The 14,595-nt window shown below is 38.2% G+C and overlaps 1 long non-coding RNA gene and 1 pseudogene across 1 annotated transcript; one reads left to right on the forward strand and one right to left on the reverse strand.

The window, feature by feature from the left end:
- Positions 1-500: 500 nt before the first annotated feature.
- Positions 501-10,739, reverse strand: LOC127656753 (isoleucine--tRNA ligase, mitochondrial-like; annotated as a pseudogene).
- A 1,561-nt stretch (positions 10,740-12,300) lies between these two features.
- On the forward strand, positions 12,301-14,082 carry LOC127657230 (uncharacterized). The gene is made up of 3 exons (XR_007972257.1): positions 12,301-12,434; positions 12,582-13,748; positions 13,931-14,082. It is a non-coding gene; the product is annotated as an uncharacterized LOC127657230 (long non-coding RNA).
- The last annotated feature ends 513 nt before the right edge of the window (positions 14,083-14,595 follow it).

Genomic DNA, 14,595 nt, shown 5'->3' on the forward strand with positions numbered 1-14,595 from the left:
CAAAATGAAAATTCTGTCATCATTTACTCACCCTCATGTTATTCTGAACAACACAAAATCAGAATATTAGTTTTACTTTCAGTGCATATTTTTTCCATACAATGAAAGTGAATAGAGACCGAGGCTGTTTTTCTACCTAACACCATACAGATGTTTTTGGAACAATATTAGGGTGAAACAATTAAATCATTTTTTGAGTGAACTATGCCTTTTAATGCAGATCCCAGATAAGTGCTTTAAATGTTGTATACATGCTCAGAAATTAGTGAATATGTATGTTATCTCAGCCGAGTGTCTGGTTTAATTTTTCCTTACCAAATATTTTTGCTCCATTCATTTTTAACAGTCCATTTCCTGTTTGACCCCTGAGAAACGTGATCCACCCACAACTTTATGCCTGTTACATTAGCAGCTTCCTATTGGTTCATCATAGCTTTTGCCATGATCAGAGAGGAGGAGGGGCCAGTGAGTGGGCTGCAGTCATAGCAACAGTCAGGATAGTTACTTGGCATTTTCCTGCATGGTCTGGCATCGTGGGCAGAGGCAGTCAGGCTCATCTGATGTGTAGCGCCTACATCTCAGACAGCAAGATATAGAGTTGGGCATTGCAGCTATACTGTATGAACTTTCTTCACAAATAAATGCCCCCTACAGGACACACAGAGAAACAGCATGGCAGAATGAGTATTCTAAAAGCAATTAAGATCAAAATAAAAATTCTATAAGAATCTCTAAACCCAAACAATGCAGAATTACCTCAGTAACCATTAACTTTCATTGTATGGAAAAATAGCGCAAGTAAATGGTGACTAAAGGCCTGATAAACTTGCAGAGAAGTTCTTATTCATTCAGAAGTAAAAACAAAGTTTGAAACGGACGAGCAACAGTATACTTTTGCGAACATTCAGACACCCGCCACACCACTGTGGGAGGTGTTTAGAAGTACATTTCAATTGAGGACGATTAGACTAAATGTAAAACCTTAAAATGTGTTATCTGTGACTTTATGCTTCATTCAATGAGTAGAATTTACTCTAGATCAGTACAAGATGCTGCTTTAACCACTCGATGATTTAAAGTTATATTTATGCAGTAGAATGTTTTATTAACAGGTCTTGTTAATATTCTGAATTCATGGCACTTATGCACTAACATGCATTATGCAGCCATAACATGCACCGATTACACCGTTATTGTAATTTATGATCACACTGATACTACTGCAAAGTAAGGTGTATAAAGGAGTTTTAATGAGCAAAATGCAGACAAAAGAATGATGATAGGCTTATCTTCCTTTGGGCAGATGTGTAAATGGCTTTTGTTGCAGGTGGTACATGGGTGAATGGGCACTTTAGAGTATTTGAGTAGATTTTATTCCTTTTGTAGACTAATTAAAACAGAATAATCTTGAAAATAATGTCTCGACACAAATTTGCACCAGCTCATTAATAACTGCATGCCGGTGTGTTCATGTTGACTGAACAATGTAAACATAGAAGGTTGACCTTCAGGTCACAACTACCGATGATGTGGACCAATGGCAGTAAGAAGGTGTTTAGCAGCCAGTTAGAAGTTTTCCTGAAAGTTCACCCAAACGAGCTGTTACGAACCACCGATTTTGTTTTAAATGAACTCACCTTATGTCTAAGAAACCAGGCCAAACTACATATTCTTGGCAGTTAGTTTAGAAAGGATTAGTAACATTCTCACAGTGTTTAAGGGGACAGTTCATGCAAAACTGAAAATTCTGTTATCATTTACTCACCCTCATGTTGTTCCAAACCCATATGACATACTATCTTCTGAGGAACACAAAAGGAGATGTTAGGCAGTATGTTTGGGCCAATCTGAACCTCAGAGAACAGGTTTGACTCCGCAACCCACCATTTCAAAACAGCCGCACCATATGGAGGAGAGACAGACAAGTTCTGAGAGAGAAAGACAGTTATTTAGTACAATAACATAGTACAGATAGAAAAGGAGTGACAGCCAGACATACAGAAAGAAAAGAATGAGTGTCAGACAGACAGGCAGATGGAAAAGAATGAGTGACAGACAGGCAGACAGGTAGATGGAACAGAAAGAGTGACAGACAGACAGACAGACATGGCAGAACAAAACAAAAATAAAATACTTGGAGAAGGACAAACAGCAGCACTGGCTGCGAGATACGTTTTAGTGTGTCACAGCCTGAGAGACAGAGGGTGAATATATTTTATGTGTGTTACCCAATAGTTCACCACAGTTATCCTACCAAAAAATTATATCTCGACTCGTTCCTCCTTTTCTTTAAAAAAGGCAAAAATCGGGGTTCCAGTGAGGCATTTACAATGGAAGTGAATGGAAACTATTTTTTATGTTAAAATGCTCACTTTTTCAAAAGAATAGACAAGACAAAGTGTGTAAACATGATTTTAGTGTGATAAAATCACTTAAAGTTAGAGCCAATTTTACATCTTCATTACCATCACAATGTAATGTCAACAATCCCTAAAATGAAATAAAAATGACAATTTAAACAATTGTACAGTTCAAATAATACATGAGTTTTAACAGAAGAATTAATGCAATTGCTTTAGTAAAATTATAAACTTCACATTTCCCTTGAAACCTTCAAAAAATTGGCCACATTCACTTCCATTGTAAGTGCCTCACTGTAACCTCGATCTGCATATTTTTTTTTTTAAAGAAAAGGAGGAACGAGTCAAAATAAATGTTTGCGGTAATCAATATTATGCCACAAATGCTGTCGATTGAGCTTAACTTGTATTGAACCCGGAATATTCCTTTAAACTACAGATTAATATGTTGTTCTATATTTATTTACATACAAACTCTGCTTAATCAATATTGTATAATTTAAAGTCATGCCAATAAAGCCATTTTGAAGTGACAGACAGACAGAAGAGAGTGACAGACAGACAAGGAAGAGTGACAGACAGACATAAGACAGACAGACAGAAATGAGAGTGACAGGCAGACACCGTAACAGACAGAAAAGAGTGACAGACAGAGAGACGATTAGTTGATGCTATTGTACCTTCCCCCCTTGATGTCATCTGGGTCGTCCACATTGTCTATAGATATTGACATTTTTTCTACTGTCTCACTCGCAGCAAAACCATGGACCATCAGCGTCTCTGAAATAGACAATACAAAGACACAAGGTGAGTGACTGTCTGTGCATGTATGAGAGACAAATACACTTATCTCACTCACTTGTAAGGGGCTTTATTCCTTACGGCTACACTGGTTAGGAGAGATGCCTGAAACCAACCGCCAATCTGATCTTTCCCTTTCACATAGGAGTCTGCACATGGGTCTGATTATGAGAGAGAAAAAACGCTAACACAGACACATGTGGGACTGGAGAAAGTCACACACACACACAGTATAGTCTAGGCATATGACAAGGTGGTTAAATAATCATCCAGCAACTGACTAGTTGCTTATTAGTGTCACCTACCAACATTCATCTTTTAAGTGGTGGTAGTTTTAATACGAGATGCATTTATCAAATTAATTAAGAGCAATGTGTGTTACTGAATGTCTGAGAGAGATATAAAGAGGGAATTCTTACAGTTGTATTTATGTGTATGTTTGTGTGTGTCTAAAGGAAGGGTTATGAGCAATTTGCAAGTGTATACTTGTTTAAGAGTGGCTCTCCAGTCTCCTTATGGTAGAACACAGGAACGGGGACGCCCCAGCTCCTCTGCCGAGAAATACACCAGTATGTTCTTCTGTCCAACATTGCCAACAAACTGGACCTTGCCAATTCTGGGATCACACGCACCTTCTGCAGGGCATCCTACATAAAAATAAATACTGTTTTTTTAATACTATTCTTTTAGGAGCTTGGAAGTTTGACTTGTATTGTATAGACATATTCACATCATATATCCCATCAAAATATCTTAATTTGTGGTCCACAAAAGTGTCAAACGAGTTTGAGACAGCATAATGGAGAACATGATGAGAGAATTAGAATTTCTTTGGTGAAATATACCATTAACTTTAATTAATTATGAGTCTATTGTGATGATTATGGCTCACCTTGGCTTTGTCTTTGAGGCTGGCTGTATTAATAAACCACTGTTTACTGGCTCTGATCACAACCAGCTGTTTGGTCCTCCAGTCATACGGGTAGCTGTGAACATAATCTTCCTCCTTCACAACTGCACCTGCTGCCTGCAGCATAGAGATAACTATCACCCACAAACACACACACACACACACACACACACACACACACACACCAAAGGTATATTATTTACATGTATTATCGTACATATTATTTTAAGATATGATATTCTAGACTTTTTTCCTAGTGTTTAAAATTATACTATTGATGCTTCCTTTTCTACATCTATCCCTCTTTCTCTCTCACCTGTGGCGTTGCCTTCATTTAACACAGATTTATTCTGCAGGTCAGTGCCAGCGAGTTCTGTAAATTTGCCCTCCTCATCCACAATGCACTTCTTAAGAGAATGCAAATTAAATGTCATGACCACAAACCCAAATGTATACTGTTCCACTGGCTGGCACATGATTGGTCAATACTGGCCTGGGTGATGTACCACAGGCATATTGAAGTGTGTGGCAACACTGCAGTCCTCCATGCCATGGGCTGGAGCTGTGTGAACCAATCCCGTTCTCTTGGTCATGGTCACATGATTAGCCGGCAACAAAGGCACTTCTTTTGCAGGAATTGTGGGATGCTGGCAGACTCCACTTTCAAGATCTGACCCTCGAGAATAAAAAAGTGTGATAGACAGAAAAAGATACAGGACAGTTAAGAACCATGATCACTGGTTTAAGACAAACATATAACAGGATTTACCTTCAAATGTTGCCAAGCTCTCCAGATTTGTCCCCAGTATGGAGGCAAGGCTGCTGATGCGCTCAGTGGCGACTAGTAGGAGCTGTTCATTATCGTCTCTCTTGACTACAGAGTATCTGAGGAAGAACAGGATCACCTGAGCATCATCAGTCGACATCAAATCAGATCATGTGCATCTCACACTTAGATTCAAAAGTGTTTGTGTGCAACTTACTGTGTTTTGGGCATGTAGCAAACTGCCTGATTGGCTGGTATAGTCCAAGGCTGTGTCGTCCATAACAGAGCAGACACACACACACAGATACTGGCAGGAGTTATAGCAAAGGCACCATATACAAGGTTTTTTGAATTGTGTGTATGTGTGGGTGACAGGGACAGATGGCAGACACACACCTGCTTTTGCAGAAAGTTTGGCAGGCAGGGTGAGCAGAGGGAAGGTGATGTACATTGCACGGCTCACATGTTCTGGATTATACTCCAGCTCAGCTTCTGCAAGGGCTGTCCTACACAAAAATTATACATCATATCCACATATTTCAAGTGAAACATAATAAATGTATATTTATAAGATCAAAGTCTTTATGTAAGGCTACAAATACATGAAGAGCTGCCTTTTTCAGCAACAAACAATTAAATTCTCCTACCTGGATGATGGTGACCAGAACACAGGCTTAGTCCTGATAAATTAAACCCTGTATAAAATTTGAGAAAAGGGGAAGTCATGGGAAACTAATTAAAGAACGCATTCTGAGAATAGGAATATTCCAGGTGCAATACAAGTTCAGCTCAATCGGACGCATGTGGCATAATGTCGATTACCACAAAAACTTATTTCGACAAGTCCTTCCTTTTCTTTAAAAAAAAAAGCAAAAATCTGGGTTCCAGTGAGGTAATTACAATGGGAGTGAATGGGGCCAGTCTGTAAACATAAAAACACTCACTGTATAAAAAGTATAGCCACAAGACGTAAACAATATGTGTATTAACATGATTTTGGTGTGATAAATTTGCTTACTAACCTTTTCTGTGGAATGTTATTTCCAATTTTACAACTTCGTTGCCACAATGACATAATGCCATAAACCCTAAAACGGCCATAGAAACTACAATTTTAACAACTTTAGAGGCTCAAATAATATACAAGTTTAACCAGAAGCATTAATGCAAGTGCTTTTATAAAATTATAAGCTTCACATTTCTGCTTTTAAACTCTCCAAAAATTGGCCCCATTCACTTCTATTGTAAATGCCTCACTGTAACAGTATTTTTGCTTCTTTCTTTTAAAGACAAGGACAGACGAGTCATCACTTTAATTTTTTTTATGTTAATCAACATTATGCCACAAATGCTGTTGACTGAGCTTAACTCATATTAAACCTGGAATATTCCTTTAACACTCAGTTGAAGCTCTGAAATCAAGTAAATGCGAATGTGCCATGTTCCATAGAGAGAGTCTCACTTACTTTGCCATGCATCTCCTGGAACACTTTCAACTGTACTGCTTCATATTTGCCATCAATTGTGTAATAACGATTCTGCCAGTCAGCCATCACGCCCTAGCGCTGGAATGCAGCACGCTGCCGAGATATGGCCCTCTCTGCAAACTCACGTGCTGAACGGAGACACAATTTTCTATCATTAATCAAAGTCTTAAAAATTGAGTTTATTAGAAATTGACAGTATTTTCAAACAAACTAGCAAGCTTAATGTAAACAAATTAGTCATTTCTCTAGAACATTAATTACATGTGACCTTTGACTTCCTGACCTTTCTGTCTGATCTGTAAAAGGGTCAGCTCACTGGTATGGATGGCTGGCGCGAAACAGACGTTCCGAAGCTTTGCGAGATCCCGAAGCAAAGATGATTCGAAACACTGATCCGAAGCGTGATTCAAAACACCCACGTCACGTGACAACGGCTAAATGAAGCGTCTAAGTGTTTCATCAGGTGGAGTGCTCCGCCGAATCAGGGTTTCATTGATTGGTCGGTTCGGGAACAAATCACACAATCACACAGTATAAAAGTTTTGTCAACGCATTTTCATATCGTGGGTTTTTGTGAGAGGAGTTTGGTTTTGAGATAGTGGATTTTTGGTGATATAGTGACATTTATAGTGCGATTTGTTTAGTTATATTTAGGATTTAATTTACATTTACACATTGACTTAGAGACACACAGAGTACATATAGTGACACATGAATAGATGCATTGATAGAAATATATATATATATATATATATATATATATATATATATATAGATTAATAGATAGATACATATATTACAGATACATATAGATTATTAGATAGATAGGCTACATATAAAATAGATAGATAGATAGATAGAAATGGAGGCTCCACAGAAGAGATGCCGTACATCTGTGGTGTGGGAGCATTTCCATTTGGAAACCCCAAATAAAGTGAGATGTGTGTATTGTGATCGGCAGCTCAGCCTACTGCAACAATACATCATCCATGATGCGCCATTTGAGGAGCATTCATCCTGCCATTCTGCAGGGTGCAGAGGATGGTAGTGTTCCCCTGTACCAAGGCCTGCTACTGACACTGCTGGGCCATCTAAGCAAGGTATGCATTGTTTGAAATATAGGCTAATTATAAGTGAAATATAATAACTAAGTGTTGGGCCATTGTTTAGAAAGGCCATGGACTAAGACATGCCTAACATCCCAATCACAACTGCCAATCACTTTAAAAACAAATGTTGTCAATATAATATTATACTTTGTGAATATACATTTTATATGTCTACATATGAGTACCCAATCTACAGCCAAGACATCATTTTGTTTTTTTGTAATTGTTGTATTTCTATAATGCACTTTATCTTTCTCTGCACACTGAGCATAAATATTCATAACATAACTTTGTTTAGGAAGGTTTCCAAATGAACCAGTAGACTACTTTCACGGTAGGCTACTATTTTTCCAATATATTTGTCTGAAAGTATGTTTTATCTTCTCTTTTAAAAGGCAGACAGAGGGAATTGGATGAGGCTCTTCTGAACATGGTGGTGAAGGATCTGCAGCCCTTCACCATCGTGGAGGATGAGGGTTTCAGGGCCTTTGTGAACAAGCTTGATCCAAGCTATATCCTCCCATCCCGGAAGGTGCTTAAAACAATGGTCAGCTGAAAGGTACAACACAACCAAGGAGAAGACAATGGAGGACCTACAAAAGGCGGAATTTGTTAGCCTTACGGCTGACATGTGGTCTTCCATTAATATGGATGGATATCTTGGTGTAACATGCCATTACATAACACCAGAGGCAACAATGGCAACTGTTTTACTGGGTGTAAGGAGGTTTTACCAAACCCACACAGCCCAGCATCTCATGGAGGCTAAAGCCTTGCTAATGGCTGAGTGGGGAATAACCTCCAAAGTTCACTGCATGGTGACTGACAATGCATCCAACATGATCCTAAGTGCCCAGCTACTCAACCTTCGCCATGTCCCATGTTTTGCTCATAATTTGAATTTGATAGTGAAAAAGGCCCTGGATCAAACCCCAGTCATCAATGAAATTCGCCAGAAAGCCAGAAAGATAGTGGGGTTGTTCAGATCCAGCTGCAAAGCAAAGGACAAGCTTGTGGAGATGCAGAGCTTGATGGGCAGACCAAGTCTGAAAATGATACAGGAGGTTGAAACGAGATGGAACAGCACATTCGACATGCTACAACGCTTGTATGAGCAACGTGAGCCAGTGGCTGCTGCACTTGCCAATTTAAACAGTGATACTGCTCCCTGACAAGTCTTGAGTATGACATTATTCAACAGTCATTGACACTTCTTCAACCATTCAAACTAGCAACAACAGAGATGTCAGAGGAACAGAGAGTGTCTGCTTCAAAGCTCATACCATTGTACAGGATGTTGCAGCACAAGCTTGCACAGAAAAAAGGAAATGCAACGCAGGAATCAACTGTACAATTAGGTAGGACACTATGACCATACGTGTAATTGGCCATAACTCTCATATTGTTGTCATTATTTTAATTAATATGGTTTTCTCTTGTGTTGGCTCATAGGCTCACATCTACAAGAAGGTCTGCACTCCAGATGTGGAGGGTACGAGACTTTTAGAGCCTTGGCACTGGCTACACTGCTGGACCCAAGGTTTAAAAATGTGGCTTTTGGAAATCCTGCCAAAGCCCTGGATGCTGAAAAGCACATCACACTGGAGTGTGCTTCACTGATGCGCTCAAACACAACTCCTGGTGAGTTTCAGTCTATGTTATCTTATGTAATGTGATTCATGAAATTTATACTTCATATGTGTTGTCAGTTTATGATTTGTTACTAATTGCCGTTTCTTTTAATTCAGAACCACAAATGTCAACATCAGGCCCATCATCAACACCAGTTGAAACACAAGACAGTTTATGGGAACATTTTGACAATCGTGATCCGTGAGACCCAGATGATACACAATCCTACAGCTGATGCCACAGTGGAAGTGAAAAAATACCTCAGCTGATGCGTTTTTGCCCAGAACTCATGATCCTCTAACTTACTGGAAAGAGAGAGCAGTAATCTTTCCTCATTTGTATGTCCTAGCTAAAAAATATCTTTGTATGCCAGCAACAAGTGTCCCTTGTGAGAGAATTTTTTCAAAGGCTGGAGAAATTATCTGTAAAAAAGAAGTAGGCTGAGTCCTTCAACAGCAGAGAAATTAATATTTTTGAATAAAAATCTATAAGAAAGGGAGACATTGTGGCTTGATTTATTTTTATTAATATTCATTTTTCATGACCAAAATCACATTATGCAATGTGAAGAGACTACAGGTTACAAGCTTCATATATTACAAAAATACAATAAAAAAAAAAAAACAACACATTTTTTTATTAGCGCTTTGTAAAGGTTGTTTCAGATCAACACCTGCAAGTGACCACTAGGTGTCACCGTGGAGACGGGTTTCGGATTGATTCGAAGCCTCGAAACAAAATGGCACATTTGCTTCGACTGTTTCATTGCTTCACGAAGCCTCGATCTGCCCATCTCTACTCACTGGTTCCTAGGTCTCCAAGTGCTTTGAGCTCAATGGGCAGACCATGACGGTCCCAGCCAGGCACGTAATGCACCTGCCTGCCTCGTAGCGCCTCAAAACAGTTCCGGATGTCTTTGAGGATCTGCAGATATCAACAGGGGTCCACTGAAGATTCTGAGGGCAAACTATACAGCTACTGTGACTTAACATGATTTAGGACAATCAGCCAGGCACTCTTCCCTGAATTATAAAGGGGTTTGACAAAAGATTGTTTACAGGAACAAATCATACCTTGTGGTGAGTGTGACTATGATCAGAAAGAAGGTACCTTATCGAGAGTGTGCCCTACATGCGGGTCCCCATTGGCATATGGTGGTCCATCGTGAAGGCAGTACTCCTTCTTTGCCTTTCTCCCATGTGTACAGCTGGTCAAAACCACATTTCTATAAAAACACACCACAGTTCACAACAATCATTATAACAGAAGATAAACATAACATGTGCATTTTGCTCACTCATAAGTTTGTATCAGTTCAAATCAGCCCTAACAATGCTGGTAACAAATTTTGTCTAAGAAGATATATTAGGAAACCTCATACAGCCAGCGCTAAACTATATACGAGTGAGGAAAGTGGATGGTTCTTGTAAAATGCAACAGATCACAACCAACCAGACCGGATCCACAGCACCAGCAGTGGCTGAAGCAGAGGTTTTGTTCTGGTTCTGGGCCTGACACTCTTACCTGCTGGATCTGGATCTCTCGCTCCAGGAGGTTCTGCCCGCTCACTCTCATGGGGAAGTCAGTGCGGGGCAGCAGCACGGAGTCACGGTACCGCCCCGCTGCGTCTCCGGAGCACTGACAACGGACACAGCATGGGACGCTGACAGGTGAGTTTTAAAGCAGGCTGAGAGTTTGTTTGGGATGTGACCTCATCGGCGGCACTCTGTCTCAACAGAACGATAGAAACAACAGGCAACTACGGGATCTGTGAAGAGACAAACAACAATAAACGAAAACGAGTTTATTCATGATGTTACTGCAGATTTGAAACTCAAGAGGGTGGTAGATTGTCACTAATGAAGATCTTGTTTAAATTATTACGCCTAAAAGTGTGTTATTAGAGAAATATACTACAACGTTTATATTACTATAAACTTCAAACTGAAGAAATTAGTTTTACATGTCGATTTTGGCCAAGGATCATCTGCTAGATCGTCCTGTTATTGGAATGTTTGTAACTGCAATTCTTACCTTTGGTCATACAAGTTAAACTCAATCGACAGCATAATATTGATTACCACAAAAACTAATTTTGATTTCCCCCTTCTTTTCTTTAAAAAAATCAAATAGCACATATCTAGGTTCCGGTTAGGCACTTACAATGGAAGTGAATAGGGCCGATCCATAACATGTTAAAATACTCACTGTTTCAAAAGTATAGACACAAGACATAAATGTGTGTTAACGTGATTTTAGTGATGAAAATTGAAAACTTTGTTGCCATGGCGATGTAATACCGACAAACCCCAAAACCCTAAAATGACTGTAGAAATTACGATTGAAACAACTTTATAGCTCAAATAGGCCTAATACATGAGTTTTAACAAAAGTGCTTTTAAAAAATTATCAGCTTTACATGTTTGCCTTTAAACCCTCCAAAACATTGTCCCCATTCGTATGGGCCTCACTAAAACTTCGAATTTTGATTATGAGCGAGTCATAATTATTTTTGTGGTAAACAACATTATGCCACAAATGCTGTCGATTGAGCTTAACTTGTATTGAACCTAGAATATTCCTTTAAATATCTAGCTCTACTTGATATAACTCATAAAAATTAAATTTGTTCACAAACCTAGTTCGTCATGCAAATTTAGTCAGATTAAAAACCATTTTTTTATTTAATTTAGGATGTTATCACATGAAACACATTTTAGGTTATCTGACAAAACATTTTCTACAGTGAAGTTATTTTGGCACCTTTCAGAGCTGTAGGCCTATTCGAGGCGATTTCATTATAATAAATCAAATGAACAGAAATAATAGTTACGAGTAACAAATCATATATTTTAAATTTCCCACGAACAAGAACATCAGATTTGAGAAAAAGCATATTCTGAATTTACTGAATATTTTTCCAATCAGGTACACTAAATTGAATCAATTAAAAATAAAACTGCGTCTAATTTCGTTTAGGCGTCTCGTTGGCTACTTTTAACAATAAGCTACTTTTATAGTTAGGCTTTTTTAATGATGCATTAGTCTTATTTTTCCTTATCGTGAACATGTGAATGGAGAAATATCTGAATTCAGCGTTTTTAACATTTCGAAAACGTAGGTTTTATTTGGAGATTCTGAGAGAGGCCCTCTGGATCTTTCTGCTCCACCTGGTGGGCGGGTCTTTAAATGTACGTCATACGTCAATCATTATGAGACTATAACACCCAGTCAGTCCCCATCACTGAGCACAGACCCTTGGTCCAGTCGAAATCTTCTTAGGAGAAAGAAAAGGCAACCATAAAAATGAACAGAATTTTGGCATTGTGCTTTGGGGTGCTTCTTATAACCTTAATGTTTTCAACTCAGGTAAGCCACAAACAAACTGCATTTACAAGCAGTTAGTATAATTACTATTATGTTCCAAATACATTGTGACATAAACAGTGAATTTTATGTCCACTTTTTAACCTGCTTATTAAATCTGACTTTTCTTTGCTTTCATGTTTGGTGTAGGGGTCTGCAGATGATAGCAAATCATCAGCATCTTCATCAGTTACGGCTGCTCCCAGTAATTCCAGTGCTGCAGGATTGGGTCCTTTGCCCACCACACTGTGCCTACTGATCCCAGCAGCCACCCTGGGCTTCCTCCACACTAGATCTTAAATTGGATGGAGAACGTTTGCCATAGATGACCAAGATTGGACCAGTGGCAAAAATGGATATCCAGTCACCCAAAGAGCAAACTTTCCCAAAATTCTTGAAGATAGAAGACGCAAAGGGGAGGGAAGACACCCCCAACATCTCACATTTGTAATGGATCTTTTAAAGCTTGAAGATTTTTTTTTTTCCCAACACCTATTTGTTTTCTCTACCTGTTTTAGGGAGCTTGTAAGAAATCTACAACTGGATAATCAACAGCTGAACCTGCACTATTGGGCTCTTTGTCTTGACTGCCCCAAAGCCACTGTTTTAATATAGGGCTCACCTGATCCATCTATAATAATTATAATGAACCTTTAATTGTAATGATTAATAATTTGTCTAAATGCGCAATTAAAGCTGATGATTCTACATGTTTGTATGTCATTTGTATAATATATATTTATATATATACAAATATTCATATAATATAATATTTAAACATTGAAATGGAAATTTTATCTTTTTTTTAAAGTACATATATATATATATAAAAAGGATTAAAAAAAAAAGTAAACATGTACATTTCAATAGGTGAAATGACAAAAAGACACAATAACTTCATATACTGTAAGGGATTTTATCATGTTAAAAAAGGCTCTCATGGGCATTTATTAAATTATAAATTAATTAATTACAAGTTACTGTATATGTACATAAAACATTTTATTGATGCAAGATGGGCGTGTCACTCCCTTATCCTGTGCAGAAGCTTCAGAAGCTATTTTTAAATTATTATTAACACAAGATTATACTGTTCAAGTTATATCTAAAATATGTGCTTCATGTACAGTAGTACAATTTAAATATGTAAAATATAATTTAATAATGACTGAATCAACCTGTCTACATTGGGTTACACTAGAGCCATTGAAAAAGAGAGTTGCGACACTCCCATAGACTTCCATTGTAATCGAAGAATGCGGAAGTGTCATGGGCCGTTCTGCATTCATTTTCAGTGGTTTCGAAGCACGCTCGCTGGTAAGTTGATGAAATGACTTTTTTTTTTTTCATATTCCAAGCATTAGTAGACCTCTTATCAATTGTGTTATTTTATGTAGACAACTTTAGTTCAAGTTTATCGTTAGATTCTAAATGCGGTTAGCACTTAATTGTTATCAAGCTCTGCAGAAGCCTGATAATGACCCATTCGTTTGAATCAGGTGTGTTAGAAAAGATATGGCGGGGGGGTACTCGAGGACCAGGGTTGAAGATCACTTATCTAGATCCCCGGACCCCGGATCTAGCACTACAAAAAACAGGAGTGGAAGACCATGGGAGGGGGAACACCCTTTACCCTCTTACTGGACATATTGTATAATAAAATGTTTTATTGAATGCAATTGGTTGTCTTGTATATTCTGTACTATTGACCAAACTCCTTTCTTGGCTAAAATTGAGCAGTTGCTGGTGTGATTTGATATTTAGATTTAACTGTCACCGCATCCAGTACTGTAAATATATCGTCAACGCAGTAAATTGTAATGTGGGCTAATTAAAAAAGAACCTGTTTAACCAGTCCCATTTACTTAAACAGTCTAACGTTAAATGTAAAGCAATAGTCCTCAGTAGGCTACAGTACGGTAGCTAGCATAGCCATTTCTAGCTCTGCTTCACCTGCTGCCTAGTGTTAATACAATATAAATAAATGTAAACAATAATAAATTAGCAGATATATAAATGATACAACACACCAGTAACCAATGGACATTATCAATATACCGAAAATTCTCTCTCTCTCTCTCTCTCTCTCTCTCTCTCTCTCTCTCTCATATATATATTTTTTACAGTGCATAATTAATCAGAAGAAGAATAATACAAAGAAAGT

This window comes from Xyrauchen texanus, chromosome 16, assembly GCF_025860055.1.
Source record: "Xyrauchen texanus isolate HMW12.3.18 chromosome 16, RBS_HiC_50CHRs, whole genome shotgun sequence".
In the NCBI taxonomy this organism is placed as follows: Eukaryota; Metazoa; Chordata; class Actinopteri; order Cypriniformes; family Catostomidae; genus Xyrauchen; species Xyrauchen texanus.